The 22,446-nt window shown below is 34.7% G+C and overlaps 1 pseudogene across 1 annotated transcript in view; it reads left to right on the top strand.

Moving 5' to 3' along the window:
* The window catches only part of LOC306804277 (sodium channel protein type 1 subunit alpha-like), an 88,543-nt pseudogene that overhangs the window by 50,691 nt on the left and 15,406 nt on the right, over positions 1-22,446 (top strand). The window contains exons 14-22 of the transcript XR_013777954.1: positions 212-344; positions 1,156-1,394; positions 3,671-3,844; positions 4,443-4,799; positions 5,505-5,987; positions 8,884-9,001; positions 10,459-10,613; positions 11,924-12,097; positions 14,212-14,334. The product of XR_013777954.1 is annotated as a sodium channel protein type 1 subunit alpha-like (transcript). The remainder of the gene's footprint in view (positions 1-211; positions 345-1,155; positions 1,395-3,670; positions 3,845-4,442; positions 4,800-5,504; positions 5,988-8,883; positions 9,002-10,458; positions 10,614-11,923; positions 12,098-14,211; positions 14,335-22,446) is intronic.

Consider the following 22,446-nt stretch of genomic DNA (forward strand, 5'->3'; position numbering starts at 1 on the left):
CTCTTTCTCAGTCTTCAACTGTAGGCACCTATGATCTAATGCCTTCCTAAAATTATTTAAAAGGCACTAAAAAGTAATAAAAGTCCGACATGATAAAATATGAAGTGCACGGAGCACGTGTCCAAGCTAAGACATTACTAACAGGCTTTTTTAATATTGTAGTATGGTTGTTTCTTCAACGTGGCCTCACCTGCTATCATTCTCTATATAGGGCACCACAACAGAACCAGAAATGAGGAAGAGGGTATCAGGTTCTTTTCATGTTTCCATGGACTTCCTGGAAGATCCAGCTTTAAGGGAAAGAGCCATGAGTATTGCTAGCATCCTCACAAACACTGTGGAAGGTGTGTGCTATGCATAGCTTAATATTTAATCCTGTTTTTCCCATGGATTTCTGAAAATTTGAGTTGAAACTTGAAAAGAAATTTAAAGTAACTTAAGTACAGATAACATCCAACAAACTGACATATATTTATCTGTAAACTCAAAGCTCTTTATTTATTAAGTTTATTGCATAATTAAACATTAAAATTATTACATAAGGAAGCATTTCTATCTCATTGTTTTGTCACCATCTAACTCATGTGCATGGTCATAACTGAGTGGATGTTTCTGCACAGTAATTAAAATGTATTATTGGACACAAAAAAGCCACTGAACATTTTTCAAACATATGCAACTATTCGCAAAATATATATGCATTTTTATAGTTATATTTATTCAGTTATTCTGTAAAGCTATTCTTGATGATCAAAATGGGGTTTTTTCTTGAATTAGGAAGGAAATTTTTACCTTAAATGCTACAAATTTCAAAATAGAAATATTTACGTACTAGAACAGTAGGTGGGATAAACAAGCTGAAGTGTAATCAAGGAGAAATAAAATACATAATACAAACTGATGCATAAATTGATGCTGATTGGCATAGTGATTGAAATACAAACAAGTTGTGCTTGACTGGTAAGCTTTGAACATAGCAAATATATTTGACAGCAATTTTTAAAGACTTTCCTTAAAAGCCCTGTGGAATGGGGGCTTAAGGAATGTTAATCACTACCACTACAGACTGAAAACTTTCCTGGTACAATTCATATTGCAGGGAGGAATGTTAGAGAAGTCACACAGTTACATATGTAAACTTTCTTTTCCCCACAGAACTTGAAGAATCGAGACAGAAATGTCCACCATGTTGGTATAAATTCGCAAATATTTTCTTGATCTGGGACTGCAGTCCACATTGGTTAAAAGTTAAGCACATTGTCAACTTAGTGGTGATGGACCCATTTGTTGACCTGGCTATTACAATTTGCATTGTTTTAAATACACTCTTCATGGCTATGGAACATTATCCGATGACTGATGAGTTCAATAATGTACTTTCAGTTGGAAATCTGGTAAGTTTGTTGAGGCTTTACGTTCACAATTTGGAAGGAAATATGTCTGTAATAACTAAAAGAAAAAGTTTTCACAGTTATTTGAATATTTATTGGCCTTCAGATATATGTATCAGAACATTTCTGGAAATTTGACTCATGTAGCTTAGGATACTGTAAAATCAATATACTGCTGTGTTCTGCAGAATCAAATTAAATATTTAAAAATTGGTTCTAATGCTGCATTAAGTAAAGTCCATCTTAAGCAGAGTTTGATTTGAGTAACTACTAAACCAGGAAATGCATTGCTTCCATGGAAGAGACACTATGCAAATAAATGTGGTGTTAATTTCTTAATCAATACAATACAAATCTTTAAATTATTAATGTGTTTTTAATTGCTGTTTCCTAAGCAGAAACTTACAATAGCTAAAAGATCCCTTTAAAAGCATTTCTAGAATTTTCTCCTGCAAGTCTTTTTATATGGATAAGTGAATTTTTTTCTTTCTATGCTTTATGAAAAAAACATCCCGCAGTACTTTTTCCTCTCCTACTTTTTATTGTTTTATCCTCTGATAATTAGTAAGAGATATTTTCCTCATGTTGTCAGCTGTATTTTCTCTCTTTCTCTCTGCTTCAAAAAGATAAATTATTAAAGATTTCATGAGTTAACTTTTTGTAGCTCTCCTGCTTTTGAACTGACAGGTTTGATCACGTAGAAGTATCTGCAGCTACAGTCCTACTTTATCTCTTATTTTAAGAATTGATTTCTTATAATGTGATTTTTAATAATCCTTGTTTTGTAATGAGGGATAAATAGATAATTTACATAGCTATAGAGTTTAGGAGGGAGAATGAATAGAAAATTGTATAGTTGATTTTCATATGCATAAAATAAGGGAAATTTGAACCTTTGTTTCCTGATAAAATGTAAAATCTTGTATTGTAGCATTTTATATGTTTGTTTTCCAACGAAGAAAATTCCGTATAAATCTTGGTGTATCTCTGACTGCAAAGGGAGTGTGAGAGAACCTGTCTATAAGCCCCACATTCTTCCAGTTTTAGGCTCCCTGACATAAACCCCTTTTGCAATAGAGAGGATCTTGGAGGTTGGCTGCTCCAGTAGTTCCACTTCAAAGCTCCCTGTGCCGTTCTGATTGTTAGGAGCCTATGTCAGCATTTCAAACTGTATCACTCCTATGTCTTTCTCATGGGTTCCAATCCTGTATCTTAAAAATTGGTAACTTTCCCTCTCTGGTGTGTTTATCTTGCATACATTTAAAGACTGTAAAAATCTATCCTGAGTATTGGTGTTCCTAGGCAGAGCAAGTCAGACTACTCTTTCCCATCTCCTATTTATCCCACTTAGATTATTCTCTTTAGCTGTCCTATTTTGTTTTCAGCTTGCTGGAAAATGGGTTATCAATACAAAAACAAACACAAACCCCAAAAACATATCAGAGCAGGGCTCAAGCAGTTTTTAACTGTGACTTTGGTACATTCTTATCATATGAGGAATTCTCCCAAAACTTCCCTCAAAGCTACTCAGGGTTATTACTTTGGTGGGTCTTAATTATAATTCCTACTTCATTCAGCATAGAAATTCATGATGAGAAACCACTACCAGCAGTACTTTGTTAAAAAAGCCTTCTTAAATACTCTTTTATTCCTGACATCAAAGTGTTTGAGCCAACCAACTTTGCTGAACTTACTGGGGACACCCAGGTAGAAGTTACTCAGCTTCAGGAAATTGTTGTACCTCAGTACATTATAATATATCTCAGTTGCTGTATCAACTGAGACACATTATAATATACCATTTTTTCACCCGGTATAAATAATCACAGCTCTGTTGAACTGAATCCCAGGCCATAACAGACAAGAAGCTGTCCCCCTCTAATCTTAGATTTGGCTTCATTTGCAATTTGTATACCAGGGAAGAGCTACACCATATAATTTATTGGAAAGCATTCTGGTTTAAGTTCTGAAAATCAAATTTCTATATTGTTTGTACAGTGCTTGAGAAAGCCCATACCCTTAGAAAGTTGAAATGGTATTTTAAATGTTATACAAAAGTTTATGTAATTTGTTTACTATAAAATTTAATTAATATAAGAATCATCTGGTTTTCTGACACTTGTTTTGGGAAGGTGGGCATAATAAATCACTACAATAAGTGTAATTATTTTAAAGTCTTGCCTTTTGATAAGACATGCTTGAATTAAAAAACCTAGACAACAGCTAGATATGGAGTGTTATGTTTCACCATGAAATAACAAACTGCCCTTTGAACTCAGGTCTTCACTGGAATCTTCACAGCAGAAATGTTTCTCAAGATAATTGCAATGGATCCTTACTATTATTTCCAGGAAGGTTGGAATATTTTTGATGGTTTTATTGTAACACTTAGTTTGGTTGAACTTGGTCTTGCAGATGTGGAAGGACTATCAGTTCTTCGATCATTCAGATTGGTAAATATACTTTAATTGTACTGCTCTTTCAATGTGGCTTCATTAAAACACTTTTATTTTTGTCTTACAAATGTCCTTGATGTTTGCTACAATACTGATCCTGAGGACAGTTTCATTAGAACAAATCCTTACTGATTTGGGTATCTTAGAGTCTTCAGTGGGAATTGATAGAGATCCAAACAGATAGCAGGGTGCCCTGGGCCTATTTCCATTGTATCCATTATACATACACACTTTAAACACCCCATTATGCAGAAATAAATTGACTCACTAGACCTATTATGCTTTCATTGGCATCACAGGAATAGTTCTCCACAAATACCAGTTGAAACGTTGTCCAGATGATTTTAACAGGTGAACCCTAGACTTTAATTTCAAATGAGTAGCTTCTTTGGCCTTCAGTGAAAGCTATGCTTTGAGAATATCAAATTACAATTTTGCAAATCTTTCTTGAGGGACATTTCCATCTTCATGCTTTTAGACAAGATGATACCCTCTGAACAGTCCAGCTAAAGGCAGCAACATCCTTCCACAAATTAACTTTAACATATCCTAGTGTCTTTCTGGTTCTCCTAACAATATTTTTCTTTCTTTCCAGTTGCGAGTTTTCAAATTGGCAAAATCTTGGCCAACACTAAATATGTTGATAAAAATCATTGGTAATTCCGTGGGGGCTCTGGGGAACCTGACCCTGGTGCTGGCCATCATTGTGTTCATTTTCGCTGTGGTTGGGATGCAGCTGTTTGGGAAAAGCTACAAGGAATGTGTCTGCAAGATCTCCAGTGACTGTGAACTTCCTCGCTGGCACATGCAAGATTTTTTCCACTCTTTCCTGATTGTATTCAGAGTGCTGTGTGGAGAATGGATAGAAACAATGTGGGACTGCATGGAGGTTGCAGGCCAAGCCATGTGCCTTACAGTCTTCATGATGGTCATGGTGATTGGAAACTTAGTGGTATGTAATCAAAGTGTTAACAAAAAGTGATTTGTCAAGAGACTGGTCTCAGTCCTGAAGTGAGCTAAGTGCTCTGGCTCTTCTTCAACAAAGCACTTAAGCAGGTAGTTTCAAGAAATGCTTAAAATTAAGCTTAAGAGCTTTTTTGGATAGAGAACAAGATATTCTGCCATGTCAAAATCCTAAGAATATCAGAGTGGGCATTAAGAATGTGACTAATTTCTCTTGGCCCTTTGAAAATATTTTGTGCTCCAAATAATTTAAGTTTATGGGCTCTTTACAAACCATTTGCTGTGAAATTTTTTTTTATTATTTATACCATATGATTAGTCACCTGAATAATATAATTTTTGTCATGTGATGGGATAAATTAAACTTTTTAATGATGCCGAACAGCAAATCTGATAGCTCCATTTTTAGTTTATTGGCTTTGACACCAAAATATTTCTATATTGTGGGGAATTAAAGACACATTTACAGATATTAGTCAGTTGTACCAATATTTTTGAATAGTGAGCAGGACCTAAGCTAAGCGAAATAAGCTTGGTTTTTATAGAGAAGAGAAAAAATTTTGAGGGTACTTTTTTGGTTATGGTGAATTTTTGGGATTTCAGCCTTTGATGTCACTAGTAGGACATTTTTTAATAAAAGAAATGTTATTTTTTAATAAAGTCTAGAACATGGTTTTTTTTAATCTTTCTGCAGGTACTGAATCTATTTTTGGCCTTGCTCTTGAGCTCATTCAGTGCTGACAACCTGGCTGTGACAGATGATGATAATGAAATGAACAATCTCCAGATTGCTGTGGCAAGAATGCAGAAAGGCATAGATTATGTGAAAAGAAAAGCACGTGAATTCATCCAAAAAGCCTTTGTTAAAAAACAGAAAGCTTTAGATGAAATCAAGCCGCTTGAAGATTTAAACAATAAAAATAGCTGCATTTCTAACCATACAACTGTGGAGCTAAGCAAGGACCATGACTATATTAAAGATGTAAATGGAACCACCAGTGGTATAGGCACAGGCAGCAGTGTGGAAAAATACATAATTGATGAGAGTGATTACATGTCATTCATAAACAACCCAAGTCTCACTGTGACAGTGCCCATTGCTGTGGGTGAATCTGACTTTGAAAATCTAAACACAGAAGAATTTAGTAGTGAATCAGACCTGGAAGAAAGCAAAGAGGTATTTAGATATTTTTTGCATTTCTCTGGTCTTTTAAGGATCTTTGTTATGTGGGATTTTGTTTCATTCTTTAGGGGTTTTTTTGTTTTATTTCTCATACCGCAGTGTATTCAATTCTTAATAGTTTATTTTGACACTTCTTTGTAGATGGCAATAAATGAGTGTATAATGGAGGACTTAATTTCTTGGTGAACAAAATTGTGAGAAAGAGTTAAAAATTTAAGCCTCCAAGAGGGAGTAAGAGGCCAGGTAATGGGAGACTCAGCTAATCCATAAAAACTATCTATGGTCCACATGGTAGCTGTTACAACTTGTAGGGAGTGCCTAAGCTGCAGGGTTATACCATCAGAAATTTTTGTTTGCCTTCTGTGACAAGGGTCCCATGAGGAGTGTGTTACATCTTCTCTCTGCTCTTGAAAAAGCAGAAAACATATATATAAACCAGAAAACATAGATTATGTAACTCCTTTAGACATAGGAATTCTTTTAGAGTTTAAAATTGTTGGCTCTTCTAGACCTAGATTCCCATAAAAAGAAGTCTTAACCACAGACTCTCCCATATACTTGAAATTCACTTGGTTGTTAAAATTGGAAAGCAGCAGTGTAGATGTTACACTCCCTAACCCTAAAAACAGCTACACAGCAGCAAATGAAAATATCTACTATTGTTAAAAGAATGCTAAATCAGACTATTGATAAAAAGCCGTTTTGAGAACTGTAATTTAGAAAAGCATATTAAAGCTGCAACTGTTCCATTATGTAACTTTTTGGATGTGGCTATTGTAGCAAAATAATTTAAATTAATTTGATGACAAATTTTGCAAAACAACTCCACCCTCAATGACATATTTTGTTGCCATTTTAGACCAATTAGAAAATTGCCTTTCCAGACACTTAACAGTGTTAATTTTCTCACTTGAGAAACCTCTGCCTTAACCAGCTAGCTCACATTTTTGTATTAAAGTAGTATCTTTACAGGATAGCTCACCTTCTCCTTTCTGTCCAACTGTTTTATTGCTAACAGTGCTTCAGACACTAAATCTTAGAGTAGCTGGATTCTTTACCACTGTCCTTTCAGTGTAAGATAAGAGCCCTCTAGTGCTCTTAGCAAAAACCCGGTGTTAAGCTAAGTGCAATTTTTGGATCCTTCTCCAAGAAAGGAGATCTGTACAAAGCAGTCTCTCTCCATAGCAACATTTCAGATACAGTGTTGTTCCCATTTCCTAATTAATATCTGAAGCATTAATAATTCTTTCGAATAAATTAGCTAAAATCTCTATAATTAATTTGACTTATGCTTATGGACCACTGCTATAATAAAGGTTCTTAAAATTTCTTTCAGCACATCATGAAACACCCCCAGCATGAAGAATTTCAAAATAAAATGTTTAAGCAAAGATCCTTTAGAGGAAAATAATGGCTTATTTTCTACTCTTCATCACTTCCTTCATGCTGTCCAGCCCATCATCCAACTCATCACAGAGCAGACAGTAAAATAGAGAGACAGCACCTGGTTTATGACTGACCAATGGAGAAATGATCCTGTTTAGACAGTCTCAGTTTAGGAAAGCTTAGGAAACTGTCTGCTGATGTGCTGCTGCCTGTAGGAGCAGGGTTACCTTTTATCCCATTGAAAGAGTACTATGACACTTCTGACTCATTGCTACTACTGCTTTAATAAGAGTTTTTTTGTTAGTGTTTGGGTTTTTTTTCCTCAATACCAAAAGGCCTGCTGCCACCTAGCACTGATGCACACAGGAGGAGGTTGTGCTGAGGTGGGAATCAGGCTCTTTTCCCAAGTGAGAAGAGACAGGATGAAGAAATGGCCTCAAGTTGCACTGGAGGAGGTTTAGGTTGGATATTGGGGAAAATTTCTCCACTGACAGGGTTGTCAAGCACTGGAATAGGCTACCCAAGGAAGTGGTTGAATTCTCATACCTGCAGGTATTTAAAAGATGTGGCACCTGGGGACATGGTTTAGTGGTGGTCTTGGCAGTGCTGAGTTTATAGTTAGACTCAGTGATCTATATTGCAGTGTTTCATTATTTTGTTTAGCCATACATATTAAATATATTTCCTTCACAATTTTGCTCATTTTAGCCACAATACCAAAGAGATAGTTTGCAACCAGGCTTCAGCTGCATGCTTCATGTTATAACAGTTTTTGGATTTTTAGGATGAGAATTAGCTTAAGTGCATTCTTTTTTTCTTTTTTCTTTTTTTTTTTTTTTTTTTTTTTTAATTTAGTTTCCAGCTTAAGTCTCTCCTTCTTTATGCTCATCATGTTGGTGAAAATTTGTTGATAAAATACAATCTGATTATTTTAAGGGTTTAAACTACCTCAGCCTTATTGTATGCAGATTCTGCTTCACTCTGAGCTAGACTTTCAGCTAAAACTTTCAGTTTTAATCTGGATTTGCTAACCTCTGAAGTATGGCCTTCCCTGCTTTTTTTCCCTCATTCCTCAGAGCTCCCAAATGAGCTCCCAGAGCCCATTTATGTAGTTATTTCTAGACTGTTACCTGATTTTCAGTAGACACTACAAAATCCTGTGTATTTGTTTAAGCTTCATTACTTCTATGTAGGTTAAGAGGTCATTACAACTTATGGCTTGTGGTCATAAATCTTAGGTTTGGCATCATTACCCACATTTTTCAGTTTAAAACACAATTTTATTTGAAATCTGATCTGTTACTGATACACCACCTATTTAATAGACTCATACAGTGCAGGAGGAAAACCAGACTGTAGAAACTTCTCAGATGTTTAACAATAATTTACTTATGTCGAATTCTAGAGCATTCAAAAACATTGTCTAATTTACTTATTCCAGAATCAAATAAAATTTGCCTTAAAATTATTTACTGTGCATTTGTGATGCTTCTTTCCTTTACAGAAGTTAAATTCATCCAGTTCATCTGAAGGCAGCACAGTTGATATTGGACTTCCTGCAGAAGAACAACCAGAAGCTGAACCTGAAGAAGCCCAGGAGCCAGAGGCCTGCTTCACAGAAGGTATTTGGAAGAAAAACACTACTAATAATTATTAATAGAATTACAGAATTGTTTTCTCTGTAAGTTAAGTATTGAGATATAGGAATCCATATAAATGAAATGTTTAGATTTAGGAATCCTATTAACCTTTCATTAGTATTTAAGCTCTGATAATTAGCAGCAGTGCTTTTAGTCCATAATATATTATATGGACACTGATACCACAATTATACTATGTATTGGATAAACAGCTAAGAAAACATTTTATTGGAAATGTATCTCTATTTTTAAATGTGGTATTGAAAGTTTTATTTTAGTATATTACTGTACTTTCAGACTTTAGTTACAGATAATAAACACACTATTTAAAAATATTCTTCACAGATATCTAAGTGCTCTATAAAGTATACATTACTAAAACAGCTGTTTAGTGATAAATGAAAACTGCATCTATATGATCTTGTGCAAAATGCTACATGAATCTTCTACAAATTAGCAAAAGGAGAAGGAAGAGCCTTGTTTGCCACCCGGGGCAAGAACAGTCACACATGGTGGACTCCTTCATCTTTCATTCTTCTTTCAACTGGCCCTCAATTCAATAAAATCACAATCTGGTCATAAATGTTTTTCCAATGGCACTTTTTTGGAAAAAGCTTATGGATGTGTGCATGTGAGGGAGGTGGGAAAAGAAATTTTGTTTTTTAAACAGTAATATAAGGAAAAAAATGTCATTTTTGGTATGTGTAAGGAAAAGATAGATTTAGGCATTGGACAATAAATGCTATTGTCAGTTTGAATTACTTCTGGACATGATAACAGATCATTCTTTAGAAATTTACATTGAACTTGTAAGAGGGAGTACTGTAACAGTCTAGGATTTGTCACAAAAAAATTATTTATTGCTAGTATTTTTCTACATAAAAATCAGTAGCTAAATCATAAAAGTGTAAATAAATTAGAGGCACAAGTTAGAGAAATTACCTGGTACTGAAAAGCCCAGAACTCAGATAAGAGGCTTAGATTTTTTCATGCAATGAATGCAACTGAATTGGGTATACTGAACAAAAGAAGGTATAGTTTAATATCATTTGCCCATATCTTACTACATAAACCTACTTGACATCTGGATGAGTTTATATATTTTAACTCTTACTTTGTATTCTGTAATTTGGCTTCATCTTTGATGGACTTTTATCTTTTTGTGTGCATTGTATTGAGCATTTACTTCTTGGTAAATGAGAAATACATTCTTCTCTCTTGTTCATTTAACTGTAAATTCCAACTGTCTCAATGCTAGTTCTTTTTTTTTTTTTTTTTTCTTTGAAGAAAAATGTTATCTAGGTGAAAATCTATTGGGTTTTTACTAAATAGCACAGTAAAGATAACATTGTATCATTAACAATGCATAACCAAAATTAATGCAACTCAACAAAATCTCTTTGTTTTTTCCTCCTCTCAATACATACACTGTTCTAAAGGCTGTGTGAGAAGGTTCAAGTGCTGTCAAGTAAGTATAGAAGAAGGGAGAGGAAAGCAGTGGTGGAACCTTAGAAAAACCTGCTTCAGAATTGTTGAACACAACTGGTTTGAGACTTTCATTGTCTTTATGATTCTCCTCAGTAGTGGAGCTCTGGTAAGTAAAACATGAACACAGTGTTGTCAGAAAACTCCTTAAAATTGTATCTTCTAACTGTTTTAACTTAACACAATTCCATTCTTCAAATGATAGGACTAAATTTTATTCAGCAAAACCAGTCTCTTCTCAAGAATATGTATTAAAAAGAACAGATATAAGTGATTAGAGAGAGCCTAACTCCATTGCTGGAAGTGGCAGTGATATGCCTCAGGCAGAGAGGAGCAACATGTGAAGAACAGAACATACTCAACTTTCTTATTTGAGTGTGCTCTCTCCTTCCACTGCTGCTTACTGATGTAGCTGAGGGAAAAGGACTGTCACTGTTGAAGTGTTTGGAACTATAATGGCATTAACAGTTCAAAACACCTTGCAAGGGCCAGGGCTGGCTTATGTAGTTCCTATAAATGCTGTGTGCTGGAGCAGCAAAAAAAAGCTGAGACTGTGTGGGTTTTTGAATTCCTTTCAAAGAATAAGAATTTATTATTTAGACTTACAATTCAGCTTTTACTGAATATAAACTCATAGACATGTAGACTGAAGGGACATCTGCAAAAGCATGAATTTGCTCTAACAAGCATGCAGGGGCAGAATAAAGGGAAGTCAACCATAATATAAACCCTAACAATAATATTTTTTCAAAAATACAAATAAGGATGAAGAATAAAGAAATTGTAGATTAATTATAAAATTTAAGTGAGCCTATATATATATATATATATATATATATATACACTGAGGTAAAGTTTCTTAGGCAAACTATTTGGTGTAAGATAATGCAGAGTATATCTAGCATCTACCCTGACAGATTTAATTACTCTTTGGCAAATTACTTAACTTTCTACATAATAAAAAAATTGTGTTTCAAAATTGTATTATAGGCTCAATTTTGCAGCTATGGCCCTGGATTTTGAAGTTAGGTCTGCCTACATACAAGCCAAATGATCTCAGTAGAATTCAGTTCAGGCACAACACTAGGCAGAATCAATTCTATTTGTCATTATGGAATATGATCTCACACGAATAATTCACTATCAGCAATAAATAAATGCATTTTAAAAAATCTCTGGCCAGTGGAGGGTTGCTGTGTAATATCTGCTTATTCCTCTGAGGTGGAAAATGTATTTCCATAGGGAAAAGATAGGTATATACTGAGTTTTCAGAAAAAAAAGCATTATATAGAAATTACATACCCTTGCCTTTTCTTGAAGATTACTTTTTTTTTTTATGCCTTTTTTGGTTTGTTGTGGTACAACCTGAAGTATGTGCAGTAACAAAAAATAATACATCTTGAATGTTTATACCCACAGGCTTTTGAAGACATATATATTGAACAACGTAAAACTATCAAGACCATGCTGGAATATGCTGACAAAGTCTTCACTTACATCTTCATTCTGGAAATGCTGCTGAAATGGGTGGCCTATGGCTACCAAACATATTTTACTAATGCCTGGTGCTGGCTGGACTTCCTGATTGTTGATGTATGTAGTGCATTTCCTAAGAGACACTTTTATGTTTATCTGATAATTTTTAAACTTACTTTCTCTGCAGCCATAATATCTATTAATGCCAATTAGTTTACTTTTTAATTTGAAAAGTAAGGTAGCTGGGAAAATTGCATTTCTGTCTTTCATTTTATGCCTTGCTATGTTAAGAGAGGCTGGAAGCTGTCCTCCTGAGCAGGAAGACCTCACACAGTGGCCCCCAAGCCATTTCTTGATGCATTGATATAATTATGGAGCATTTAAGAACATCCTACATATATCCCCTGGGAAAAAGTTTCCAGTGTGCTGGAAAGTACACTGTTTCTGCAGTTCATGAATTTCTGTGGGTGAACCTCAAATACTATGTTCTACAGTTTTACAGAACCAGAACCAGACACTACTTATTTTCAAAACAGTAATTTCTGGTAAAACATATGCAAAAATGAAGTATTGAACAAGCTCAGTTTTAAAATTAAGTTTCTTTTTGTCCTGGTTTCAATAACTTAGAAATGTACACTGAATAGACAAAAAGAGAACTTTATAAGAAATTCTTGTCCCAAAGTATTGCCAAAAATCCAACACTTTCTCAATATGTTCCTATATACAAGGGCTAATCAGAGCATCAGAGTAATTATTTTTCTTCAGGTTTTTTTGGGGTTTATGTTGTTGTTTTTTGGGGGAGGGGGTGATTGTGGGTATTTACACATTTTTTATTTGGGTACATTATGGTTTAAATACATCTATGATTCAACTCCACATATACAGGTAAAGGTAACTATATTTCATACAAAGAAAGTACCTTCTCTGATATTTGTATTGAAATTCTCAAAATGGGTACCTAAGTGACACCTACAACAAAAAAGTTCAAACAACCAGGCAAGCAGAAGCAGCTGTTAGTTTTCTAAATTAAATTTCTCTAATGTTTGACCTTGTTTAAATCATAATAACCCAAACAGCCACCTTGTGAATGTGAAAATGTGAATACATCATTATGTGAAGGTATAGTACATATTCAAGTGTCTGAATTAGTTCATGATAAATGCTGATTTTGCGCATGTGGATATTTTCTTTAATTTTCCTTTAGATTATGGCAGCTTGAAAGTTTTCAGTGATAATATGAATGTGCTGGGAAAAGAAATTTAGATTTCAAAAGAATCACATTTTGTGGTTGCTAGAGCTACTGAAAAGTTCGGAAAAGCTATTAACTTTTAAAAGCTAAAAATTTCACATATAATCCTTGTTTTAAAATATGAGCATAGTCCTACAGTTCTCTTTACCTCATATATTGTTCTTTATAATGAAAGACTACATGAGAACATTATGCTATTTTTGGCCCAGTAAGTAGTTAAGGAATTAGAACAGCATAATGAGGGAACATTTAGGGGAAATGGGAAACAAACAGAAGGTAATATTTTGGACAGGAGCCATAGCAAATGTGGAGAATATGGTATTTTGCACTGAGGTAATATAGGGATGTGGAATGTTTAAAGACCTGTCAAATTCTTCCACCTGTGGAACTGTTTCTAAGGTCTTAGAAACAGTATAGTTGAGGTTAATGTCAATTTGTAAAGCACATAATTTCAGGAGTCAGGCAAAAGGATTAGTCAGTATAACTGCCTATAGCAAAAATAATCCTTTTTACCGAATTTCAGAGGAGCAATGTTGTTCTGTGACCCACATCTAGTTCAATACAAACCTCAATCACCTCCCTTTCAGTTGTGAGCAATCAAATGACATTATCAACCTCAATAATTGATCCCAAGAGTATTGTAAAACAAAGAAAAAATAAGACCAATACCTAAATTGGTAAAAATGAAAGATTAATTTAATTCAATTTTTGTGGTTTTAAATGCCCTCAGATTGGTAGCAAAGGGTGATATCCAGAAGTACTAATGTTTCCAGACATTAGTTATCTTATGCTATCTTTGTTTGTTTACCTTTTCTTCTTTCATATTGCTTCTTTCTTCTTTTTTCCTTCACTTGAAAGACTCCCTATTCCTGAAGAAAGTGATCCAAAATTAGAATCTTCTAACGAAGTGTATAACTCACGTCTATGGTATGTAAAGTAGAATGTACAGTATAATAATTTTCACTTTCCTGTTTTCATATAGGTCTCTTTGGTTAGCTTAACAGCAAATGCATTGGGTTACTCAGAACTTGGTGCCATTAAGTCCCTTAGGACACTAAGAGCTTTGAGACCTCTAAGAGCTTTGTCACGATTTGAAGGCATGAGGGTAAGACAACGTGAAAGAATCCGAAATAATGCATGCATAGAAGGAATACATGCATGCACAACAAGGAATGACAAGTCCATGCAGAAAGGCTGCACTATCTTTTATTGCATATCTTTTACTAACAGATCAGCAAAATGCTTTATCCATTCACCTGAATCCATATGCAGTATCACATAGAACTTACATTCATTAAGGTTACTTTACTTTCTAGCCAATCTCAGGAGTTTTTCATATGAGTCTCTGAAATTACCAACTATGAACTCTCTTAACAGAGTCTTTTATTAAGACTCTGTAATAAAATGTAACAAAATTGTAATGATTTCTTTACTGATAAACATATCACAATATTTATACAGGAATCTAATTTAGCATTAGTTAACAAAGATATTTGCTCCTAGAAATTGAACTCCTTCATTTTTCCTTATATTTTATAAACCTCCTTTAATCTAACCCCACTGAATTTCATTAGATGATACTACAGACATATTCACATTTGTTAGTGGTTTAAATCTATTTCTGAGTTTGGCTGACTTAAAAAGCAAATCAGGTTCAATTCCTCTATGAAGTTATTATTTTTTAAGGTAAATGCTTCTTTTATTTCAACTAATCCATTCAATATTCAGTACAATGTATATGAGGTTATTTCTTGCTACCCTGAGTAATTTAGAGGCCCTGCTTACTATTCATCTCACTCAAGAAGCCATTTTGACTTATTTTTTCATTTGTTTACACGTTCTGTTTCTTAAAGCCACTGAATACAAACTAACTCTATATGCATGTCAGTGAAATATGCTTCAAGAGAATGCTTTTTCCTGTGTCATGAGACATAAGAGGAAACAATGCAAAATCTTTAGAAATCTGAGATTAATGAAATCAATCTGAGGCTTTGAATTCTTTTCCTGAAATTGTATTCAGCAGACTACCTATCTCCACTTCAGAATGCAGCAGAAAATGCCTTGCTAACCAATGATTACTAAATTAATAAATTTCAGCTTCATGCAGCAAATTGACTTTTAACAGTTTTCTCCTTGAATGAAACTCACGAAGTGATATTCAGCAGGGTAAGAGCTGGTCAAGTTCTACAGAATATGCAACTATTTGATTTAGCTATTTTCTCTTTTTCTTTCTTTGTACATACTGTTCATGAACATTCAGATAAATGTATGTGGTTTTGTGCAGAGAAATGTTGGGAAACTGCTGTCAGCTTTACATTTTTAATGATTTCTGGTCAGCTGCAGAAGGGCTGGGAGACCAGTACAGATGTTATGCATGAAGGAAAAAAATGCAGCTCTTAAAATGATATTGGAAGAAATGGCCATTTCTAGAAAGATGTCAGAATTGATTGCCAAATGATTTATTCAAATTTTCTGTACATTTACATGATTGCCTTAGCAAATTTCCACTTACAAGATTTAGGATATTCATGCATAAAAAAAGCTGTTATTAAGATACCTGTTATTTGAAATCTACTTACTGCTTTCCCCTATTGCTTGCTGAATGACTATGAAACTCTGCCAGAAGCCCAATCATATTATAGAATTTCAGCTACACTATGTGAATAATTCATGAGCAATTTACTGGTTAGGAATCACAGACAAGCTTGGAAAAGCAAATAGGCTTCAGCTCTATCCTCCAATATTAATGACAGTCAATGAAATACCTGATTCCAGTCACTTAGCAGATTTGACTGGCCAAATATATATAGGTTTTCTAGTTACTGCTGGCACTTCTGAAACAGTGTTTTTTTCCAAAGCACTTGGCAAGTACTCAAAACAGCTCACTGACAGTTGTTGGCATTACTTTGTGAATGACTCACGAACAGTAAAAAGATTCAAATAATAAATAATTGACCAGCTCATAAGACTATAGTCAAATCAAAGTCTTCTCAGAAATGGAGTTAATTTCATAAGAATTCATAAAAAGAGATTCATTTTTCTGTCTGCAGAAAGTAAAACTAAAGCAGCCCTCTTGGCTTTCTTATATTGCCCATACCTACTCTGAGCTGTGATAAAATGTTTTTATTCAGCACGTATTTAAATTTTAATGTTTACCCCTGTTCAAAACCGTGCAAATTTTGCACTGAAAATGTAAAATATCTTAAGTATTCCGCAAGAGGCTGTGTTTATAAAAAGCTCTGCATGATTTTTTAAAACAATTGGCCAAGTACTCAACCACTGTAATTCAATCAATGTTTTTCTTAAATAAGTTTTTCATTCTGGTAAATAGGAAGAATGCAGCATTTTACACAGTCAGTACATACTACTGACTATTCTCTTATGCCTAAATATGAAACACACTTCAGATTTGAAGTTACATTCTTAGAAGTCTTCAGCTGTACTCTTTACTTACAATTTAATTTTATAATTATGCTGTTTCATAACTCCCTTTCCAAAGTGAGTATAAGATACATGAATCACTTGCACCAAAATAGGGTGCAAGCGATCCATTGCCTGTGCTTGCCTTAAGCACAGAAGGGAATTTTGCCATATTAAAGGCATTTAGAATATCTGCTAGTATACTGAATTCTGAGAAGTTTTAATATTTTCCATATTGAATCTCAAAACTAACTCCACCCAGATGCTGGAAGGCAAAGTAAAGGATTGCTTTAATTTAACTTAAATTTCTGTCGTAGGGTTTATATTCTCATCTCAATTACTGTATGTACCAAGCAGAAGTAGCTGCAAACTGAGATTTGAATATACCCATTGCTTTTTGTTTAGCTTGTTAGTACTGGCAGTATAATGCTTTTGCGCTAGTTTGAATTGGTATGCTACTTGAAAATGTAGAATACTGAGTACATTTGCTTTGCTGAGTTAGAGAATTAAGTGACAATAAAGCATGCATTTGTGTCTAACTTCACAAAATAAAGCATGTCATGCCGTGCTTGATTTATTAGAGAAATAGTAGAAGGCAGCAAACAATCTGAAATCCACTTGCACTTTCAGTTTTGCATGCCTTATGCATATTTCTGGCTGATGGCTTTAAACATTTACTGTATTTCAAATTTCCAGTCCAATTTCATAACTTTTAAAACTAAATTAGAGTATTTGATGTCTAAAATCTCCTCTAAAATTCTATGGCTATTGCTTAGATTCCCTTACCAGGAAAGTGGAAATGAGGCATTTTCAAGAGTACTCAAAACTTGATTAATATGAAAGAAACACTTCTCACATAACTGTGTTACAGAACACAGCATCAAGTGTCTGTCATTATAGATTCACAACTAATAACAGGCTATGCATTTATATTTCATATCAGGTATATTTCAGCTTGGATGGGGTAGACCTCTGGTTCCTCCCCTTATTTGTGTTGTGGGTAGAGTGTTTCCCCCTTTTCTACCCTTAATGAGTGCAGTCTGACTAATCACTACATTGTATATTAAGGGTTAGGAGGAGAGACAACCTGCAAGTCCCAGTACCAGTAAAAGTAGATTCTATATATTCATCCTCCACTGCTTCTCAATTGCTTTAACTCTTTGGAAATAATTATTTGAAATTTTGATGTTAAAAAAAAAAAAAAAAAACAAAAAAACAAAAAACCACACATGAAAATGAGAAAATTAATATTTTTATTTAGAGTTTCTGGAATTATTTTTGCAGGAGCAAGGTACCTCAGCTATTTTAAGATTTTTAGTTGCTATTTTAACTGAGAAAAATGGCTTTCTGTAAAAAATTGTATCTGGCTTTTATATTGTTTTGGAGAGAACTTTACCCTGTTACTCCATTTATAACTAATATATTCAAAATAACCTGAAGAAAGATTTGACCATTACTCTTAATACATATAACACATTCCAAAATACTGTGATTTGAATAGTCACAACTACAGATACTTATATAATTGCAGTTTAATTTTTTTACATAATTTAAAATGCCCTATATGTTACATTAAGTAAATCACTCCAATTGTATACACACAATATATAAGATATAAAATCCATTTTTGGAGTCTAAATTCAGTCTTCTTTGGCCTGTCTTGGAAACTAGTTTTCATAATTTTTTAACAAAGTGCCAGTAAGAGTATTATCTTTCTTGTGGTTTAAAAATGTCCTGCAGGAGACATGTCAGTGATAGAAAAATTTTCCATTCTCTAGCAAAATCCACTTTGTAGAACTGCAACACTTGCAAACACAAACTGCAGGAGGGTATCATTAGTGCAAGAGTTTTTATAGGTTTAGTGTAAATAATGTATCAGTATTAACTATGTTCAATGTAAATTTAGCATTTTTTCTCATAATTAAGAATTATGTATTCACTCTCAAGAAAGTGAGTCAATATTTTCTGCAAATTTCTCTTTAAAATAGGAAAATATTTTGTTGATCTAAACACCATGCACTCAGAAGGACTTTTGAGGACTGTGATCTTGTTCATTACCTTTGAGTTTTATGGAAAGTCTATTAGGAGTTTGTGTCTCCTGAAAATCAATTTAAAAATTCATAAACTTTGAAGTCTCTCTATATAGATGTTCATAAATCATACAGGAAGCATCTTAGTATTTTTTTAGACAGTAATTCTACAATAGAAAAAGAACTTTGGAAGAGTTACTTTATATAATTGCAACTGATACAATTTTTTTCCAGTTTTGTATTTGTTGTATCTTTCAGAAAACCCTTATTGTTAGCAACAAAATTTGAAGAAATTTGAATGGGATGCATAATATAGTTTGCATTTTAATTGAAAATGTTACAGAGCATATAGAAGTTAATAACATTTCATTAATGCAACAAGGAGGGCAAGAAGTTGGGTTTTTTTTACTGCATCCAGTGAAATATGAAGATACTATTCCCACATCAAGTAACTGCTCTGTTTTCATGCTTATGTCTCTTTACAAAATTTACCAGGTCTTCTCAAACATCTACAGTAGTGCTGTGGCACTGTACTTTATCCTTTCAATATAAAGAACTTTTATCCTTAGATAGCCACTGTGTGAATTGGCAGGTAACCAGGGTGACCAGCAAAACACTGCTAAATGCAAAGAGTCAATTTATTTCATTACCTTGCCAGAGTGCTGGGAGGCAAAGACACATGGGGACACAGGCTCCCTTAGGGCAACTTCATCCTCCTGGGGACAGCAGGGCCTGCAGCCTGCCCCAGTTCATGAAAGGGCTTTGTCCATGCACAGCTTATCACAAGGCTGTGCTTTATGAGCTCTCTCTCCCAGCAGGAGGCTCAGGCATTCTGTGAGAGTGTATTATGTCTAAACAGGAATTCTACTTCTCAAAACAGGCAGAGAAAAAACAACACTAGGCATAATAAATGGAATTTTCCCACAATGACATGCCTAGTATTCCCAGTTGCACATTCACTTTGAGAGCAGCTATTCCCTCCTCACCAAATCTTCCAGTTTTAACCTTTCCCTCCCAACAGCCATCTTCAATCCAACTCCATGTATGTGCTCAGAGAAGACAGGGTATCTTATGTGGGAATATTTTTCCGGTAGTGCATCACAGTTATCTTCCTTCCTGGGCATCTCCAAACCTCACACTAAGCAACTGTGCCAGAGATCCCAGAGCCTCTGCTGAGGGTAGCTCTTAATCCTCAGCCCTGGGCCATGTTTTTATTCTTTCTGCTGGCCCTCAGGTCCATTGCCTCCATTGCTTTTGTGACAAACATTTCCAACTGACTTAGCTGCTCCTAAATTAAGCCTCATAACTATTTCCTCCAATCCCACTGACTTTCTGCTGTGTTATGACTTGTAGAAGAGGCTCCTCTAACTTCATAGAAAGGCAGTTTTCATCATCAATTTTACAGTACCAGGGAGAACAGAAAGCCATTATTATAGCATCAGGTAGTTAATCTTTTTGATTTATGGGGTGGGCTTTCTTCATGGTCTGCCTCAGGTGCTCTTTTGATCCCCTGCCTGGGATTGTTACTGTATGTTTACATACAGTTAATATGTCCTTTCCTCCCTTGCCTCAACTCTTCCACAGTTTGGGGGAGAATACACTTTTCTGTTGCTTGATACCCACTTGGTCAAATCAGTATGGTTTCAGTCTTCTAGACTTCCTTGTGTGCTGTCCTCCAGGCCCTTCAGTATGAGCACATGGTAAATGCAGATCCCACTGTCCCTTACATGCCCTGCTCTGTTTCCATTCATGGCATACCTCCTGCCCTTCCAGCAATCCTGCACTGAGACTCTAAACCATTGTCTACTTGCTCACTTCTCCATCTTTCAATGCAAATGTTCTCTCTGACACCTCTTTGGGAACTTTTCCTATTTAAGCATAAAATTATCAAGTTGATACATTCCAAGTGAAGGCAGATAAAGTATTTTTAATTTTGAGTAGAAAGAATGTCCCACGCACAATCCTATAATCTCCTTTTCCATCCCAAAGATGGTAATTTCTTCCTCAATTGCACCAGGAACAGAGTATGGAACTTTTTCACAGAATCTGCAAAAGCTGTGGAAAAAGTGGATAAGCACTACTAAAGATTTTTCCTTGTTTATTTATAGATTGCTGATAAATCCATTACTCAGCTCCAATGTAGGAATTCCTGGAAAGCCTGTGGCAGCTGAGGTGCCAGGATCTATAGGAAATACTTACCCCTGGCAACTAAAATACATTTATATCTCACTGTGTTCAGCCATGTCTCCCACAGAAGGGCTCAATCTAGTAAAGCTTCCTTATATTCTATTCACACAGCAGGGATAAGCTGGTGTTTTGTACAGTCCTCATTCTACACATATGAGCAGTTCTCATGGCAAAGCTGATTTTTGTCCTGTTATTGCTGTTTTCTTTGAAGAGTTTTTCAAAAGAAGATACAAACAGCAACAATGAAAAACATCTGGATTACTAATTTGTCTTCACATAAAGTCATACTGGGCATAAGATAAGACATACAATTAGTATTGCAGTAATTCTTTTATCTTATATATAAATCTGATATTGGAAGATAAATGTTATGGAAATTTAAACATGAAAATTTGGGTATATATATGAAATACTGCTTTATTCTAGAGACATGGTTTCCCACAATGATTATTTTTTTTCCCTGGATGAATGTTGACTGAAATGTAAAATAGTCCAGAGCTCCGTTGTCTTTTTAGGCATCAGGTGTTGCTTCTCACTTGTTCTTATTGCTGTTCCACCTACCTGAAGCTATAGGAAGGTGAACAAGCAGAATCAACTTGGGCTTTTGCAGCTTTGCTCACTGGAGTCAGCCTGACCAGCAACATCCCAGCCTTGAGGAAATGCATAGGTAATTTATAAAACCAAACAAACAACTATGCAAACATCTTTTTCCAATTTACTGCCATTATATTCTGTATCAAGAAATAACACAAAATAGGCCCAAAAGAAAAGCCCCTTTTAAAATAAAAAATGCAATTTGAGTCATGTACATCTGATGTAGATTTAAAGAGCAAGCAAAAATAAGAGCTGTAGTTGCCAACATTCTTTTAACCTTCTGCAGACTTTTTCCAACAAGATGGGAATAACAATTATTATTTGCTAAATTAACTCATTAAGAAATGCTGATTGACCTCTTTTCTGCATTCAATTCACTTTTCAATTGGTTCTCCCTTTCTTCTGTCCACTTGCTGTAACTTATGTGTGTAGGTGTTGTCTGTGTATGTGTGGGTGCAATCTTGGATATATATTAAGTTAATGTCCTGGTTATCCTGAGATACCTCATCTAATTCCCAAGGCAAATAAAATAATTTTAAAAAAAGGTAAAACAGAAAGAGCAATTAAGGCAATTACCTCCAACTGTATGTGTTGAAGAAATGAAAGACCTCTTGCTAAGGAGGACTTCAGAGCCAGCTGAGCATCTGAACAATGTGTAACAATACATTACAAATACAATAGGGGCAAGGCTCAACATTGTTGGAGAAAAAATTCAAACAGAAAAAAAAATTGCAAACAGAAAACAGCTTCTAAAAGTTTTAATTTTCTTTTCTTCTTTTCTTAAAAAACCTTCCAGGGGGACTGGATAGCTCAAGGGGTTGGTAATAGGATACAGAGCCTTTCATCTCTAGGTCACCAGTTCGCATCCAGGCCAGGTCAGTAGTGACCAAAAATTATTACCATTTGATGAGTTTACAGTGACCTCTATGAAATAAGTTGTTGGAAGCATTGTTGGAACAGTTGCTGGAAGCTGTTCTCTTTTTATC

This window comes from Erithacus rubecula (assembly GCF_903797595.1).
Source record: "Erithacus rubecula genome assembly, chromosome: 8".
Classification (NCBI taxonomy): domain Eukaryota; kingdom Metazoa; phylum Chordata; class Aves; order Passeriformes; family Muscicapidae; genus Erithacus; species Erithacus rubecula.